Below are 19,821 nucleotides of genomic sequence, written 5' to 3' on the forward strand. Positions count from 1 at the left end.
CTGCAGGTGTCTATCTCTCTCTACCTCTGCCTCTCTTCTAACTTCCTTTCTCTTCTCTCCCTCTCTACTTCCATTTTTTATTTTTTGTCTGTCAATAAAAGAAAAGGCTGCTGGGATCAGTGGAGTCATGGAGGCACCACATGCCAGTGATAATCATATTGTCAAAACAAAATAAAAAAAGAGAAAAGGGAGCCGGGTGGTAGCGCAGTGGGTTAAGCGCAGGTGGCGCAAGGCACAAGGACCGGCATAAGGATCCTGGTTTGAGCCCCAGGCTCCCTACCTGCAGGGGAGTCGCTTCACAGGAGGTGAAGCAGGTCTGCAGGTGTCTGTCTTTCTTTCCCCTCTCTGTCTTCCCCTCCTCTCTCCATTTCTCTCTGTCCTATCCAACAACAACAATGACATCAATAATAACTACAACATTAAAACAACAAGGGCAACAAAAGGGACTAAATAAATAAATATAAAAACAAAGAGGAAAAAAAGCAACACTAACATTTGGGACAAAATGGATAAATTTTGAGGTCATTGTACTAGGAGAAATAAGTCAGAGAAAGACAATTACTATTTGATCTCACTATTGCATGAAGTCTAAGAAAAACTGAATTTGTAGCAATGAAAAGCATATGGTAACTGAAGAGTTGGTTAAAGTGTACAAATTATAAAATGGATAAAATCCAGGGATATGATTACAGTAAACAGAACTGCATTATACACTTGAAAGTTACTAAAAGAGTAGGAGTGCACACAAGCTCTCTCTCACAGAAACTGGTGTATATCTAGATTATGGGACTTAGTTAGAAAGTGAACTACCTGAGATGAAATTAGAGTGTACTATAAAAGGAAAGGTCTCACCCCAACGACCCTGGGTCCATGCTCCCAGAGGGCTAAAGAATGGGAAAGCTAACATGGGAGGGGGTGGGTTATGGGGATTGGGTGGTGGGAATTGTGTGGAGTTATACCCCTCCTACCTTATGTTTTTGTTCACTAATCCTTTTGTAAATAAAAAATTAAAAAAAAGAGTAAGAGTTAAGTTTTCACCTTCAAAATGAAATGAGAATTCTGTGAACTGAGGGAGGTGTTGCTGACATGAAGGTGATCATTATGTTGCAATATATAAATGTCTCAAGTCACTGTGCATCTTCAACTTACACAATGTTATATGACAAGCATGTTTCAATAATAAAAAAGAAGTGAAGATTCATTTGTGAAGTGTGCTTATTTTGTGCTATCTTCACTTGACAACTCTGCTAGCTTTTATTTGTCGATATTAATTAGTACCACAAAGATTGACATGACAGAAAAGTTGGAATGGTTTCTTCATTTTTTTTCCTCCTTAAGTTCAGGCAATTCTAGCTGTAACTGGGCCTGTCACCAAGGGCATTTCAGGAATGTAGAAACACTACAGTAGAATGGCTGGTTGAAATAGTTTTTCTGTCTACTTTCCTGAACTCTAGAGAGGCTGGTAGATGCCACTGAAAATACTGCTTTGGCCAAAGGATCAAGTGATGTCCGTTATGATGAGCGTATCAACCTCCTTTCACAAGTCAGTTGGTCTGATCTGGCTTTGTATCGTTCACCTATGGGTCTTTGCACTCTTCTGACCCTGCATTCATTCAGAATTCTTTTCTTTTCTTTTCTTTTCTTTTTTCTTTTCTCTCCTCTCCTCTCCTCTTCTCTTTCCTTTCCTTTTCTTTTCTCTTCTTTTCTTCTCTTTTCTGTCCTTTTCTTTTTAAATTTTTTTATTGGGAGATTACTGGTTTATAGTCAACAGTAAAATACAGTAGTTTGAATAATTTGTGCATATGTAACATTTCTCAGTTTTCCACATTTTCATTCAATTCCCCCACCAGGTCAGGTCCTCCTCTGCCGTCATGTTCCAGGACCTGAACCCTACTGCCCACTCCATAGGCTTTTACTCTGGTGCAGTACACCAACTCCAGTCTAAGATCTGCTGAGTGTCTTTTCTTCTATTCTTGTTTTTCAGCTTCTGTCTGTGACTGAGATCATCCCATATTCTTCCTTGTCTTTATGGCTGATTTCACTTAACATGGTTTGTTAAAAGCTGCTTTCAAGATGAAGTGAAGAAGGTAAGCTCACCATAATTAATATCTGAGTAATATTCCACTGTGGTAGACCACAGCTTACACAGCCACTCATGTATTGTCGGAAACCTGGGTCACTTTCAGGCTTTGGGGATTACAAACTGGGCTTCTATGAACATAGTTATACACAGATCTTTTTGGATGGTTGGGTTTGGTTCCTTAGGATATATCCCCAGAAGACGAATTTCGGGGTCATAGGGTAGGTCCATTTCTAGTCTTCTGAGAGTTCTCCAGACTGCTCTCCACAGAGGTTGCACCAACTGACATTCCCACCAGCAGTGCAGGAGGGTTCCTTTGACCCCACAGTCTCTCCAGCATTTGTTGCTGTTCCTTTTCTGATGTCTGACATTCTCACAGGAGTAAAGTGGTATCTCATTGTTGTCTTTCTCTGACAATCAATGACTTGGAGCATTTTTTCATAGGCCTGTTGGTCTTTTGGATTTATTTTATGGTGAAAACTCTGTTCATATCCTCTCCCCATTTTGGATGGGGTCATTTATGTTCTTGTTGCTGAGTTTGGTGAGCTCTTTATATATTTTGGTTATTAGCCTCTTGTCTGATGTCTGGCATGTCATGGTCTTCCATTTTGGGGTTCTCTTTGAGTGGTGGTTTCTTTTGCTGTGCAGAAGCTTTTTAATTTGATGTGGTCCCATAGGTTTGTTTTTGTTTAGTCGTCTTTGTAATTGGATTCATATCATTGAAGATGCCTTTAAAATTTAGACTGAAAAGAGTTCTGCCAATATTTTCCTCTAAGTATTTGATAGTTTGTGGTCTAACATCCAAGTCATTGATCCATTTTGAATTTACTTTTGTGTTCAGTGAAATACAGTGGTTCAGTTTCATTTTTCTGCATGTTTCAACCCATTGTTTCCAACACCATTTGTTGAAAAGACTCCTCTCTCACCACTTAATAGTCTGGCCACTTTTGACAACGATTAGATGTCCATAGTTGTAGGGGCTTATTTCTGGGCTCTCAGTTCCATTCCATTGGTCAGTCTATTCAAGTTCCAGTACCAGGCAGTTTTTATAACAGTGGCCCTATAATACAATTTGAGATCTGGGACTGTGATGCCTCCGGTTCTGTTGTTTCTTCTCAAGACTGTTTTGGCAATTATAGGTCTTTTCTGGTTCCAGATAAACCTTTGTAGCATTTTTTCTATTCTCCTAAAAAATGTGGTTGGGATCTTGATGGGGATAGCATTAAATTTGTATGTGGCTCTGAGTAGTATATTCATTTTGATGATGTTAATTCTTCCAACCCATGAACATGTAATATCTTTCCACTTATTTGTGTCTCTATTTCCTTGAAAAGTGACTCATAATGCTCAATATATAAGTTTTTCACTTCTTTTATTATGTTTATTCCTAGATTTAAAAAAATATTTATTAATCCCTTTTGTTGCCCTTGTTTTATTGTTGTATTTATATTGTTGTTGTTGATATTGTCGTTGTTGCATAGGACAGAGAGAAATGGAGAGAGGAGGAGAAGACAGAGATGGGGAGATAAAGACAGACACCTGCAGACCTGCTTCTCACCCCTTGTAAAGCGACTCCCTTGCATCCTTATGCCAGTCCTTGTGCTTTGCGCCATCTGCGCTTAACCCGCTGTGCTACCACCCGACTCCCTATTCCTAGATATTTTATTGTTTTTGTTGATATAGTAAAAGAGACTGATTTTTGGATTTCTTCTACCTTAGTGTTTGCATAGAGGAATGCCACTGACTTTTGAATGTTAATTTTGTAGCCTGACACCTTACTATATTTATTGCCTGATAATTTCTAAAAGCTTCCTGCTGGATTCTTTAGGTTTTCCTATATATCCTATAATATTATCTGCAAGTAGGGAGAGACTGACTTCTTCTCTTCCAATCTGTATTCCTTTAATTCCTTACTCTTCCCTGATTGTTATGACAAGAACTTCCAAAACTATGTTGAATAGTATTGGTGATAGTGGGCATATTTGTGTATTACCTGAACTGAGGGGTAATGCTTCCAGTTTTTCACCACTGAGTATGATATTGGTTGTAGGTTTGCTATATAGGGACTCCACTATCTTAAGGGATGTTCTATCTATTCCCATTTTCTTTGTAGCATTTTGATCATGAAGGGATGTGCATATGTGCTTACTGAAATAAGGTCTGGGAAGAAATGATAGTTGGGAGGAATCTTATATGTGCATATCAGTAGTCATTGAGAGATGAATCCTCTTATTTTCTTAACCCCTCCCCCCCACCCCATAACTTTGCTGGAAGTAGAACCACATGACTCATGTTGGGAATGATGCTATTTTTTTTTTTTAGAAGTGCATATGGATAAATTTAAAGATGTAACTGAGTTTATGACATGATTCAGGAAAAATAATTAAGGAATTTGGACACAATGAAAGGTTCTTCTAGTCAATGTGGACAAAACTATAAAGGAAAAAGAAAAAGAAAATTATTTCAAGTAAAGTCATTCTCTCTTCGAGCAAAAGACGGGTCAGTGATCATGCAGATGGCCTCTCTAATGCTGACCAGGAGGCTCCAGATTGTTTTAAAATTACCTTTTTGAGAAGGACAGTTAAGTTAGGTAACAGGTCTTGGTAAGACTCTGCATCTTGGGCCATGTGTGTATGTGTTTCTGTTTTTGTTTGCTTCTTAGAATACTCTCTAGGGGAAGGGTAAAAAACACAGTGAGAGAGAAATATTGACATCTTGGAGTAATAGCACACAATCTGAAGAGAAGCTATATTGTATTCTGAAAATTTATACAGTCTTATAAACCGATGTTATCTTAAAAGTTGCAAGGGAGACAAGTAGGCTTATTCTGTCCCTTATCTTCTGCACACCTATCCACTCCAATAAGAGAGACCCTAACTTTCTGAGAAAAAGGGGTCAGTTCCCAGTTTACCTAGAGATTGGGACTGGGCAGGGATCATTCTTTCCAACAGAGTTTTTGTTGTCTACAGTTAACTTTCAAATATCTCCCATTCCTGAAGACAAAATTAGTTGAACTTTTCCAGTTGCTCCAAAGCAGCAACCACAATGATGGAAGAGGCCTAGGAATCACCTAATTGGCTTCTCTACCCAGGCACGTCAGACTAAGTTATGATGAAAGTGGAGGAGGAACCTTGATCGCCAGCCGTTTTCTAGCTGATGTGATTGTTTTTATTAGGCCCATAACATTGTTAACGCTGTGGTTGTGATGATCCTGATTTCTTGTTTCAGCAGAACAGAACTACAGGAGTTGAGTCAATTCTGATTGCAGAGGATGGGAGTGTGACTGACTAGTGACAGGACTGGAGAGAAAATTGGATGAAAATCTGCTTCTGTTGCCCCACAGACAGGCCACATAGGGAGCCTAGCTGGCATTTTTGCCACCTCCATGAATGATTCAGGTTTATCTTTGGTGGGGTGGAGAGGAGGATGGAGTGCCCCTAAGCTATTCTTACGTAACCCGCGGTTTAAGGTAACAGTTTCTTTATATGGTTAAGACAATTTGGGTTAAGGATATTCATAGTCAAACCTCACAGTTTGGTGAGATTTTAGAGTAAGATACTATGATAGTTTCCCCTCGACTGGAGCTCGCTGTAAGATTCAGTAGAGGTGTGTGGGGAATATAGACTCACATCAGCATGCCAGTCCAGGTCCCTGATACCTGATTTTATTTGAACAGATGTTTATGGGTGTTTTGCCTGCTGGAGTCCATAGAGAAATAAAGGAAAGGTTATCCTCTCCAAAGCTTGTAGATACTGACCCTTGATTTTTAAAGTATACTTGACCTGTATTATAGTGGTCTTATGAGAATGCAGCTGATGAGAGGTCTAGGGGAAGTGATGGAGAAGATCAAGAAGTTCGGGGCGAGAGGGGAGTGTCATAAGTGGTAAAGCAGGGCTGCACTAGTCCCTCTTGCTCTCAATCCCTCCTCTTTCAATTTCTCTCTGTCTCTGTCCAATAAATAAAAAAATAAGAAATGCATATTAAAAAACAGAGATATCTGCAGCACTACCTCACAGCTCATGAAGCTTCCTTGCTGTGGTGGGGGGTAGGGCTTGAATCTGTGTCCCTGTAATGGCAACACGTGCACTCAACCAGGTGTGCCACTGTGCAGCCTGCAGAAGATTGCTGGTTTTTTTTAATGCAGTGTCAGAGATGGAACTCAGTGTCTTATACATACGCTCCTATGGAGTTATCTCCAATTTTGTTATGAGAAAGATATACATGGAGACAGAAAGGGAGGGAGGGAGGGAGGGAGGGAGAGAGAGAGAGACAGAGATAGAGAGAGAGAGAGAGAGAGAGGGAACAAAAGTAAAAGCATAGCTTCAGCATCAAAGATGTTAGTACTCATTTTGTCTACGTTACTCCCAAGTGGAGCCAGAGACTAAACCAAGGCCTCGTGCAGGCAAAATAAGTGTTCTACTGCAAGTCACCTCCCTAGCAACTGGTAGGTGACTTGTGAGGCAAGGAAACGGGTGAATGTCTGGCTTAGGAGAGATGATAAAGGTCTGTCCTTAAATTGTTGCAGGGATGTGGAGAGGTTGGAGGAAAGGGAGTGGAAAACAGAATCTTGAAGCACCTGGTGATCAGTAGCTATCGGAATGAGGATGTGAGACTGTCCTAGTGGACATCAAGGGATTGAGAGGTAGCTAATTGGATTGGGGGGGGCAGTGAGAGGAGGTCTGGTCCGCTGTCTGCTGGATGAGTCTCTTTTGCCTTTATCTACCCTACATCTGCTTTTTACCACGCACTTTACACCTGGGAAATAATTCAGTGGATTAAAGAGAACAGATTTTTTTTTTTCTTAAAGTCAGACAAATTACCCTTTCCTCTTTACCCATTCACACTCTGAGAGAACCCAAGGGCATTAGTTGCTCGATTTCCATCTCTCCCTGTATAGCATTACACACAGATGTGGTTGAAGCAGCGAGCTCAAAGTATTTTATCTTTGATGGATAGCAGACAAAGAGGAACTTATGAGTCCAATTCTGTTAAAGTTTGAAGATAATGAGTTTTGCCTTTTCTGCCTCCGCTTTTTCCCTCTTGCGTTTTACATCTTGCTACAGTGCGTCAGACACACCATTATTCTATTCAGCAGCCTTGACATCAGCAAGAAATTTGCATGAACTAAGAAAGGGAAGCTTCTATGTTATTTTGTTTCATTCTATGAATGTTTTATTGCAGTAGAGATTTTAGACGGTCTCTCCATTAGAAATTCTAATTTCGTCAGAATCTCCTATATTGTCCATTGACTTGCATAGATGGCCATTGGATGGAATAGAGCATGAGGTGATGGGTTGATTTAACACTGCTTAGTGCACATGTGGAAATCTGAATCTACAACAGAGCTCCAACTAGCCCGCTGGGTTTATGAAGGAAGTGCTTTTCAAATGTCTCCTACACAGAAAGCACTTTTGTCATCTAGCCAAAGCTAAGAGCCCTGCTTCTACCTGACTCTGGGAAAAGTCATGCCTATTTTTCCTCTCCTATTGCTTCACATTCAGGTTTTTATGCCTATATCAAGTAAACTGAGTAATTCCATATCAGACTGAGAAAAATCTCATCATGTTAGAAATTTGTGAAGTCAGTATGGTAACTTGTAACAGTGGAAGCAAGGAAAAATTTCTGTCCTATTCCATGTCTCTCCCCCTCTCTCCTTCTAAATTATTATTGCCACAAGGGTTATCGCTGGGTCTCAGTGCCAACATTACCAATCCTTGGCTCCTGGTGGCCATTTTTTCTCTTTCTACTTTATTTTTATTTGACAGGGCAGAGAGAAATGAGAGGGAAAGTGCGATAAAGAGAGAAAGAAAGACACCTGCAGATCTGCTTCACTGCTCATGAAGCGTCCTGTCCTCCCTGTAGGGGGAAGTAGGGGCTCGAACCCTGATCCTTGCTCGTGGCCAGATGTGCGCTTACCAAGTGTGCCACCACTGGCCCCATCTTCACATGTCTTTTAAACAGTCACCGGTCGTTGAGGATCCTATCTTATCTCAAAAAGAAGGAACCTCTATAATCTGTTGCAACATTGCCTTCCTTATGTCACAGCAGAAAATGAGTAGTAATACCAGAATCATGTGCTTGGACTATAACAGACTCTTCATGCATCTTGAAGGTGGCCAACTAGTAGATGCCTTTGGTGCTTTTGCCATAGTGTGGCAGAGACTGGCGGTGGAGTTCATTCCTTTCCTTTAAAGAGACTGCATGCTCATTTCCTTAACATTCCTTCATTATTATTTTTACATATATCAAAATTAGGATTTTTTGACCAAGTAATAGCAAGCAGATGCTAAAATATTCAGATACTATAAATTATTCTTTCTTTAATAATGACAGAATGCTGGAAAGGAAGAATAAAAGGGAAATTTTCCTTCTAGTTTTGACACTTATGGAGCTAATTATGTCACCCTCTGTGTCTCCGTTTATTTTTCACTTGAAGCCAAGAACTAGAGATCTTTGCCTAATAACCCTTCAGGACTGTTGTGAGACTTTAATAGATCTGATCTATAAAAATGCTTTGGGTGCATGGAGTCCAAATTTACTTTTGTCTCGGTTGAGATGTCAGCAAATATCTCCTGAGGCCTTTGTATAGGCTGGGTGATGATAAAGCACTTTAAATTATGCACTCCATCCTCAAAATAGTTCTATCTCCCAGGTATTATTATCAGCTTGATTTTATGGTGAGAACATGGAGACAGAGGAACTACGTATCTTGCCAAGTTCACACAACTTGCAATTTGTAGCAAAGCTGAGATTTAAGTCTAATCTCTTTTTCTCTTCATTATTCACTTTCCTTCTTGCTCTATGTTTATGTATCTGCATGGATGACATATATCTGTACTAAGTCTAGTTATATGCACGCACACAGATATGGCCATAGCCATTGCTATATACCATAAATCTGTCTGTCGTCTGATGAAAATAGTTGCCTGTTTCACTTGATATCATATTTATTTGGCTAAGCATTTTCTTGAGATATATTTTCTAATAATTTAAAATGCATCATATACCTATGGAGGAGTTTCTTAGCCGGTTACTATCTGCTAGGTATTTGCTTACTTTTCTTCCTTAATCATTTGCATTAGGGAAAATTTTCCAGTTCACAAATCTTTGTAACATTTATAACTGCTTCCTTAGAAAGAACATGAAGATGGACAGGGAGATAGCACAATGATACACAGAAAGACTTCGATGCCTGAGAAACATATTGTCCCTGGTTAAATCCTCAGCACCCCATAAACCAGAACTGAGAAGTGCTCCAGAGAAATTAAAAAGAACCTGAGGGGTGGAATAGCTCCTTCAAGAGTCTGGGCATATTTAGCGTTCCTGGTATATATATTGCTGTCTTGTCCTTGTGCAAGCTCGTGCCAATTTATTTTTCCTCCAGAAGTCTATATTCTATTTTCATAAGGGTGGCAGAGCAATTATAGGAGGCTAGGTTAGGACAAGACCTAGAGGTCAGCATGTGCACACACCCGTGCGTTTGCTCATGTGCACTGTAGGCAGGAAGAAGGAGGTGGATGCTTTGTCCAAGGCACGACCCATTGGTAATATGGTAAGCGCTAGAAGGGGGTAGGAGATACCCTGTGAGGTAGGAGTTACGCCAGAGTGTCATTACCAGGTGCCAGTCTTCCAGTGACCTCAGAAACTGGTCCACATAGTTAGAAATAAATCAATCTTTGACAAAAAGCAACTGTCAATGGCAGTGGAAACCCACCTTTTTTTGTGTGTCCTTTAGTACGCTCTTCAATCTGCAAATCTCAGTTCCCATTTCTATATAATAGGGTAAAAAGACCTCCTTCCCCAGAGTCAATGTGAAGACTAGATAAGATAATGATGGTTGTTTAAATTAATGAATATTAATTGTCATTATCATTACAAGAATGGTGAACTTGTTTGGGTTGTCACAGGAGATGTCAATAGAAGACAAAGAATAAATGATGAGAGAGGGAAAAAGAAAACAGGTACAATCAGGAAGCCGAGAACTGAGGGGACTGAAGGAAAGAAATAGGCACTGTCAACGCCCATGTCCAGCGGGGAAGCAATGACAGAAGCCAGGCCTTCCACCGTCTGCATCCCACAATGACCCTGGGCCCATGCTCCCAGAGGGATAGAGACTGGGAAAGCTGTCAGGGGAGGGGATGGGATACGGAGCTCTAGTGGTGGGAATTGTGTGGAGTTGCACCCCTCCTATCCTATGCTTTTGTCAGTGTTTCCTTTTTATAAATAAAAAATTAAAAAAAAAAAGAAATAGGCACTCTAAAAATATGGGTAAACTCAAGTGTGAAACAGAAGTCAACAAATGCCAAGATAAGGGGGGCAGGCAGCGGCACACCTGGTTAAGCACACATAGTACTAAGCACAAGGACCCTGCGAGGGTCTGGTTAGAACCCCTGCTCCCCACCTGCAGGGGGGAAGCTTTGCAAGAAGTGAAGCAGGTCTGCAGGTGTCTCTCTTTCTCTCTCCCTCTCTATCTCCCCGTTCTCTCTCAGTTTCTCTCTGTCCCATCTGATAAAATGAAAAAAAAAAAAAGGCCACCAGGAGCAGTGGACTTATAGTGCTGGCATCAAGCCTCAGTGACAGCCCTAGAGATAAAAATACAAGTAAACATAAGAACAAGGTTAGAAGTTGATACTTTCAAACTTGAGAATTGTTAGGTCTGCTAAGCTTTCCTTGAGAACATTTTCAGTAACGTGACTGGGCAGAAATTGCACAATAGGACATTATAGTCTGCAGTAGAGTATTTCCTAAGACCCACCAAACTAAAAGCAAACAAGTTTGTCATGGCCCGATGGGACTCTAAACGGCCTGCAGAGATGGTCTGTGGACTCAGAGCTTGCATGCGGCCTTGTGTCCTATGTATGACTACGGCGACCTCCTTGGTCACACACGCCTTGAATCGTGCTGCTGGTGGCGGCCTCCCACGTGGCTTGGCCTGTATGTCCTCGCCCACTAAGCAGCAGCTTCATTTTCTCCTCTGGGCCACATTTCTTCTGTCTGGGGGAAAACAGGGTAGAGTCAGCAGGTAAAGTTCAAGGGTTTGTTGTTTGTTGGCATTTACCTGTTCGGTGCCTCTTGACACAGTCAGTTCTCTTTCAATAAAAAGATAGAATGTGAAATGAAATCCATCCCACCTTCCATTATATGGGTGCATTGCCAATGGTTATTCATTGGGAATAGCTTCCATCCATTTTGCTTTTGGGTTTATTACCACTTGGCAGTTAGAGATGGGTTCCCTTCTGCCATTTTGTTGCAAATGCTGGTAGGACAAATCCACTCAATGTAAACCAGAAATGAGAGTTAAAAGAAAAATTGCAAAAGGGGCCAGGCAGTGGCGCATCTGGTTGTGTTCACTTCACAATACACAGGGACCCAGGTTCAAGCCCCTGGACCCCACCTGCAGTGGGGAAAATTCTTTGAGTGGTGAAGCAGGGCTGCAGGTGTCTCTCTGTCTGTCTCCCTCCCCCTCCTTTTCCAATTTCACTCTGTCTCTATCCAATAAATAAATAAATAAATAAATAAATATTAAAAAAGAAAACTGCAAAATTTCCCAGAAGACAATGGACTATGCCAGACTTACTGTCTTTCATACATTCACAAAATTTGGCCTAACCACAGCAATTAGAAAACAACCAAAACATTCCAACTTTGGAAAGAGTGGGCATTTCTCTTTTTTCTCTTTCTTCTCTGTGTTTTCATGATTAGAATCTCATCTGGATTCTACCACTGATTTGTTATGTCTCCTACCTTGCTCCTGAGACTGGTTCATTATTCTGATGCTGCTGGTCCTGAGCACTCCAGTTGCTTGTGTTCTGATGTGAAGTCACCTAGTATAAGCACAAGGAAGTGGTTTGATGCTGACGGAACATGCGATTAGTGTTTATCCTTGGAAAATAATGCCATCTACATCTTTCTGCGTGATATGATTGGCATTTTTGGATGGAAGCTGTATTGTCTTTAAAATGCAGGAAAGGGAATATAGGTGTATGAAGTACATCCCTCCATTGCTGACAAAGTTATGAAAATAGTTATGAGTTCTAGGACCTGTTGATTTAATGAGAAATCATTTTGTTCATTTATAAATTATACACAGAGCTCTAAACTCAAAAATACTTTCACGGAATGGCTTGTGAGCCCATAACTCTCTCTTTATAAATTTTTACTTTTTATTAGTGATTTAGTGTTGATTTACAAATTTACATGTCAACAGGGGTATAATTCCACATCATTCCAACCATTAGAGTTCTGAATCCCAAGTCCCTCCATTGCAAACCACCCCAGTTCTCCCAGGGTTGCAGACATGGTTACCTGTCGTCTCTACAGCTGTCTGTCTGCATTTGTGCATAACTGCCCCCTTTTCTTCCAGGTCCAGCCCTCTCTTCCCCTCCAGGCCACACATAGCCCTATTACTACCTCCAAACATCCTTCTCCTTTTCATCCTCTCTTTCTGGGACCTGATGGAGCTGGAGTTCAGAGCCTGCTTACTCTCTCCCTCCTATCACTTCTTCCCCACTGGGAGTATGGATCAAAATTGGTTTTGGGGTGCAGAAGGTAGTGGTTCTGGCTTCTGTAGTTGCTTCTCTGCTGGACGTGGGTGGCGGCAGGTCAATCCATGATCCATACCCTAGCCTGCTTCTGTCTTTCCTTAGTGGGGAAGGGCTCCGAAGAGCTGAGGTTCCAGGACACATTAGTAGGGTCTTCTGCTTAGAGACGTCAGAGTGGAATCATAGTAGCATCTGCACGTTGGTGTCTGGAAGGTAGCAGGGCATAAAGTAAGCCAAAATGCTTAAGGAACAGGAACCAAAAAGTAGGAACCAAGCAGATGAGATTAAGGATTTTGGGGTGGAATAAAGCTTGAAAGTCCATTTTAGGCATGTTTCCTGGGGCCCAGGTCTATGGTAGTTTTGCTTGAGTTTGATAGCTAGTGTGAAGTTGGATAAAAACATTGTCTGAGGGGTTCGGGTGGTAGTGCAGCAGGTTAAGCGCATGTGGTGCAAAGCGCAAGGACTGACATAAGGGTCCCGGTTTGAGTCCCAAACTCCCCACGTGCAGGGGAGTCGATTCACAGGTGGTGAAGCAGGTCTGCAGGTGTCTGTCTTCCTCTCCCCCTCTCTGTCTTCCCCTCTCTCCATTTCTCTCTGTCCTATCCAACAACAACATAAATAACAACAATAATAAAAAACAAGGACAGCAAAAGGGAAAATAAATAATTTTTTTAAAAAAGTTAAAAAAAAAACATTGAGAACATGGCATCAGAGTAGAGCAAAGGGCTTGACAGAAGTTGGGTTAGGTTCTTCTCTTTCTCTTTCTCTTTCTCTCCTTCTGTCTTTTTGCCTCTTTCAGTTTTTTAAATTAATTTAGTTATAAAATGGAAACACTGACAAGGCCATAGGATAAGAGGGGTATAATTACTACCACCAGAACTCCGTATCCCCTCCCCTCCCCTGATAGCTTTCCCATTCTCTATCCCTCTGGGAGTATGGACCCAGGGTCATTGTGGGATGCAGAAGGTAGAAGGTCTGGCTTCTGTAATTGCTTCCCCGCTGAACATGGGCATGGACAGGTGGATCCATCCTCCCAGTCTGCCTCTCTCTTTCCCTAGTGGGGCAGGGCTCTGCGGAAGCAGAGCTCCAGGACACATTGGTGGGGTTGTCTGTCCAGGGAAGTCTGGTTGGCATCATGGTATCACCTGGAACCTGGTGGCTGAAAAAGAGAGTTAACATACAAAGGCATACAAATTGTTGATTAATCATGGACCTAAAGGCTGGAATATTTCAGATGACGATTTGAGGTCTGCATTTTGGAAATAGCTAGTAGGCCTATTTTAGTTATATTCCAAATGGTCCATGACTTTACTAGTTTTTGCCTGAGCCTGACATCTGATATGCAGGTGGACCCAAGTTATTATCTGGGGAGATGATGGCATGGCTGGAAAAAGGTCTAGAAATCTGGATCAGGGTAGAGTGGCTCCCAAATATGGAAAAAGTATATAAAAATTGTTGACTGTAAACCCCATGGATTTGATCTGGGGTCCATATTCAGCATAGGAGTCTATGTAACCTCTGAATCCCTGTAGGTCTGAACTCATATTCTGTGGTCATCAGTTCTGAGTTGCTCCAATTTCAGGACCTATCTTCTTCAGGTGGTAGATAAGAGTATGTTATCCAACCCCCTTCGGAGGATGGAACATGCTCTACCATTGTTGATCCACATTGAGTACAAGGTCCTATGGGGGCCCCCAAGGAGGTCCATTGTGTTTTTTCTGATGGAGATGACCAGTGATAATAGAGAGAGGTCTAGGCCCATCATGTCTGTGTGGGAATCCCAGGACTCCCGGACTAGGGCCCCAGCTGATGGGGTGGCGCTTCTTTCAGTTTTAAAAGTTGACCCAGGGGAGTCGGGCAGTAGCACAGTGGGTTAAGCCCAGGTGGCGCAAAGCACAAGGACTGACATAAGATCCCGGTTTGAGCTCCGTCTCCCCACCTTCAGGGGAGTCGCTTCACAGGTGGTGAAGCAGGTCTGTAGGTGTCTATCTTCCTCTCCCCCTCTTTCTCTTCCCCTTCTCTCTCCATTTCTCTCTATTCTATCCAACAACAATGACATCAATAAAAACAATTATAACTACAACAACAATAAAACAACAAGGGCAACAAAAGGGAATAAATAAATAAATATTTTTTAAAAAGTTGGCCCAAAGTGATAAAGTCCTGGAAATAACAAAAAAGAAAAATGAATTCCATACTAAGACACTATATTATTTATTGGGGATCTATAATTTCTTGCTTAATCTGAATCTCCCTGGATTTGTATTAATGGGTTATTTTATTTTATTTTTTATTGTTATATGAAACAAATGACTGGTCATCTCTGACTTATGGTGATGCAGGAGTTGAACCTAGGACCTCAGAACTTCAGAATGAAAATATTTTTTGCATAACCATTATGCTACCTTCCCTACCCTTAATGGGCTAGTTTGAGAAAATAAAGTTTGTAGGACTAGAGAAAAGGGAAATGAAAGACCACAAAGAAAGAATATAAGGTAGCAAGCAAGATGGCCACTTTTCATCTAGGTAGCTAAGATGCACTCTAGGTTGGTGGTTGTAACACACAAGCCATGTTATTATAAGAGGGGTACAGGGAAGATAATAATAGTGGATCCATCAGTTGTGTTTACAAAGGAAATATTAACATGAGTACTCAACAAATATTAATCAGAAAATATATTATGGACGTCAAAAGGTTGGGAAGAAATTAGGCATTGTCAAAACATAGCTAAGAAAAAAAAGATGTACAAAGTATTTGGACTGAATATGGTTATCTTATTCTTTTAGGTTATAATATGTCTGCCACAAGCTTCAGTAAAGCTTTTTCTGTTGAAATGTGTGGCAAACGGGAACTATCTGGCAAATCGTCTAGAATGGTGACTGTGATTCTACCTACCATATTCTCCACTCTCCAGGGTGACCGGGTTCCATTAGATTTTGACTGACTTCATGGAGGATTCACCTGATTGTGTCTTACAGTGGGGCCCTGTTAGTCTCCTTGTAATTTTTTTAAGATTTATTTTTATGAGATATAGCTAGATAGCTAGACAGACAGACAGACAGACAAACAGAGTACTTGAAGAGCTCCGCTTAGTCCTGGTTTATGTTGGTGCTGGGACCTCTGGTGTCTCAGGCATACAAATCTCATCTTCTAACACATTGAGTTATCTCCTGGCCTGCCTGTAAAGTAACATGGGTGTTGCTAAGCTAATGACCAAAGGACTACTTGTGAGCAGTACAGGAATCCATAGTTAAATGCCTCTCTCATTTGTACCCAGCTGGACAGTTTTGGTTGTATTTCATAAATGTGATGAGAATATTCTAGAGAATAGAGCACATATTGCCAGTAACAGTGGATGATTTGATAATACAGCCTATATTATATTTCTCCTTGCTTCTTTGCCTGTCCAGTAACCCCCTCCTTATCCTCTCACAACTACTATCTAGGGCCAGTTTCCAAAGATGATACACAGCTATGCCATGGACTCAGTCTTCTGGGTAATGAAAGTTATAGAGATTTATTTTATTGGGAACTTGTTAATGGTTTACAGCATGGTTATTGGCACATTGGTTCAGTTCCTCCTGTCTCTGTGATATGCGTCTTCAGAACACTCTCACATTCACCTGAGGTTCATTTCCACCATCGTGGATCAGGATCCTGAGACTCACCCTTTCTCTTCCCCAGAGTCCTTTGCTTTGGCCAGTATATCCAGCCCAAGTTTCACTTTGATTTCCCTTTCTGTCTTTGTTTCTTAAGTTCCACCTGTAAGTGAGATCTATATAGTATTTATCCTTCTCTTTGTTACTTATCTCACTCACCATGCTTCCTTTTAGTTCCATCAAAGATGAAGAAAAAGAGACGCATCTATAATTTTAATAGTATTTTAATAGTTGAATAGTATTTTGTTGTGTATATATACCAAACTTTCTTAGCCACTCATCTGTCATTGGGCATCTGGGCTGCCTTTTATCTGATGTGTGGCTTGAAGACCTCCTCTCATGCTATGGAGTGTCTGTCTGTTTTGATGATGGCTTCCTTTGCTGTGCAGAAGTGCTTCAGTATGATATTGGAATGATTTACTGATAGTGATCTCTAGAGTGTCCTCTGTTCCAGGTGTTTTAAAAGCACTATTTTATTTGATTAATTTTCACTCTACTTTAAAAATGGAATAATTTGCAACAGAAAAATATGTATTTGAGCCCAATAAATGGTGTAACCAAATAGCCTGTCCTAGTTAGTAGAGTAGAGCTGAAGAGGTGAGCCAGTTCACACACTGAGGCCTGCCTTATGCATTGTGAGTGGCGGAAAGTTTATCCAGGCGGAAAGTTTATCCAGCAGTGACTGGGAAAATGTCATTCCTGGGTGGTCCATAATGCACTGGTTTTAGTTGAGCTTGTTCTTGGATGTGGCTGTATTTGCACAGACCTGGATACACCCTCATTTTACCTTCACAGAAGGAATGATAAAGAAGGTAGTTTGCCCATTTCATAGGTAAGTAAGGTCGAAAGAATTCGATTGCTTGCCACTTGTGAAGCAGCTGACCTATGGGTCATGGATGCAGCTCTTAACTTTTGTATAGAGTCAAAGCACATTTTGTTCTTTCATCGAGACATTTCAAATCAGTGTTTCAGGCCAAGCATTTAACGAGCAAGCAGGGGAGCGCTTGTTTATAAGAAATCCTGATGGGGCCATGGCCAAAGGAAGAACCCATATGCTATTCAAATATGTTTAAATTCCACTCATTTGAAGTAAAGCTGGTTAAGAAATGCAATGGGAACATAGCCCATTTGCTATTTCTTAACTTAGGGAAGTAGAAAAAAAAAAAGATTCTCAGACATTAGCATTTTTCAGTTTTGGACTTGATTGTAAACATACCACTCTTTCCTAAAAATCACTCATATATTGCCAGTAAACATTATTTTTGCATGTAAATAAGGTAGGGCACTAGAAACATGTATCTAATGTTTTTTGAAAGGTACTGTTTGAGTCATTGGAACAACATAATGTCAAATAGTATGTCCAGAAAGCAGCATGAAATGACAATTTTCTCTAAGGTCTGTAATTGCAGAGTTGTTTTCCAGTATCTTTGGTTTCCTGGACCTTGTCACAGTAAAGTGAATTAAACAACAACAACAACAACAACAACCCCTCTTTGAATGAAGAAAGGATATCAAATACCAAGAGGAAGGAGTAACTGTGGACAGGACTGAGCATCAAAACAGATGTTCTGTTGTCTTGGGAGAACTGTTGCATTTGAGGGGGATGGGGGCCTAGAACTCTGATGGTGGGAACCAGGTGGAGTTATGGCCCCGTCATCTTACACATTTGCAAGTCACTATTGAAACACTGATAAAAAGCTAAAAAGCTGTTTTCATTTCCACCCTGTCTTTTCTCTTTCAGTTCCCTCTCTTGATGTCCTCTAAACCTGGGTAGGTCAGGTGTAGAGCTAGATTTCCTCTTCATTATATAAACTTTTTCTGTTTTAAAAAGTTCTTATTTTTGAAGTCTGGGAATTTTAAGTGAGCTTTACAGACAAAAGGAACTCTGTTTTAGTTTCTTTGGCCATTAAACTATATAGCACTATCTCTAGAACTTTACTTTTACTTCGACTAAAAAAATATGGAAAAGTGAGAATAATCTAAAAAGTATCCTGGTAATTATTTTTTAAATTTATTTTTATTTTGTATATTTTAAAATGTTTACTCATTTCAAGAGAAGAAGGTGAAGGAAAGAGAGAAAGACGCAAGCCTCGCTCTGCTGTGATCTATGTGGTGTCAAGGATTGAGCTCAGGACCTCAGGTAAGCAGGACTCTCACTCTCCCCATGGAGCCATCTCCTCAACCACCAGATGATTATTTATAATGAACAACTGAGGCAACATTTTCTTTTAGGTCAGCACTAAGTAATACAATGTAAGAGTGAACTAGGAGAACTGAATCTACTCTGACAGCCTGTACAGTGTTGAGGAACGAAACCAAGACTGTTTAGACATAGATCAACTCCCAGAGTTGCTCTCTAGTCAACAAAAGTTCTTTTTCTTTAAATTTTTTTTAAACATTTTAAAAAATATTTTATTTTATTTATTTATTCCCTTTTGTTGCTCTTGTTGTTTTATTGTTGTAGTTATTATTGTTGTTGTCGTCGTTGTTGGATAGGACAGAGAGAAATGGAGAGAGGAGGGAAAGACAGAGAGGGGGAGAGAAAGACAGACACCTGCAGACCTGCTTCACTGCCTGGGAAGCGACTCCCCTGCAGGTGGGGAGCTGGGGTTCGAACCGGGATCCTTACGCCGGTCCTTGTGCTTTGCGCCACCTGTGCTTAACCCGCTGCGCTACAGCCCGACTCCCTCAATAAAAGTTCTTAAGTGGACCAGAAGTCCAAGGTAGAGTAGTTTTTCATGTTGCCCAGAAGTCCCTTCTTACTAGCTGACATGTGGCTGAGAAAATACCTGTACTCTTTTTTTTTTTTCATCCTGGTGTTTTATATGCTTTATATATTTCACACTGAACTATTCATTAAATCATTAAATCATTTTAATGAATGACTTTTTGTTGTTAAGATGGATACAATAAAGTACATCTGGTCCATTTTTATGTAACTATACAAAGTTTATAGTCAAAGTTCGTGATGGCTGTTGCTCTGCTATGTAGAATTATACAAGCAGATATCCTATTTGTATTCCTGTTGATTATGGTACAACATTGTCAAATGTTACAGTTGAAACATTTTGCATTCAAACAGTTTAAAACCTTGTGAGTGCTTTCTACAAAATACCTTTTGAAGTTGACTAGAGATGGGCTTATAGACTTCTGAGTGTTCTTCTCCCTAACCTTCACATCTAGATAGTGAGGAATATACCTGTGTGAAGAAGATGGTCTAGTGCTGCTTCCATCCTGACTTCCTTGGGCAGGCGACCTCAAAAATTTGTCTCCAAGTCTCACCTCTCCAGAAACCTACCCTACTAGGGAAAGATAGAAAAGATAGGGGAGTCAGGCGGTAGCACAGTGGGTTAAGTGCACGTGGCGGAAAGCACAAGGGCTGGTAAAGATCCTGGTTGGAGCCCCTGGCTCCCCACCTGCAAGGGAGTTGCTTCACAGTGGTGAAGCAAGTCTGCAGGTGTCTGTCTTTCTCTCCCCCTCTCTGTCTTCCCCTCCTCTCTCCATTTCTCTCTGTCCTATCCAACAACGAAGACAGACAAA

The sequence above is a fragment of the Erinaceus europaeus genome, chromosome 21 (assembly GCF_950295315.1).
Source record: "Erinaceus europaeus chromosome 21, mEriEur2.1, whole genome shotgun sequence".
NCBI lineage: Eukaryota > Metazoa > Chordata > Mammalia > Eulipotyphla > Erinaceidae > Erinaceus > Erinaceus europaeus.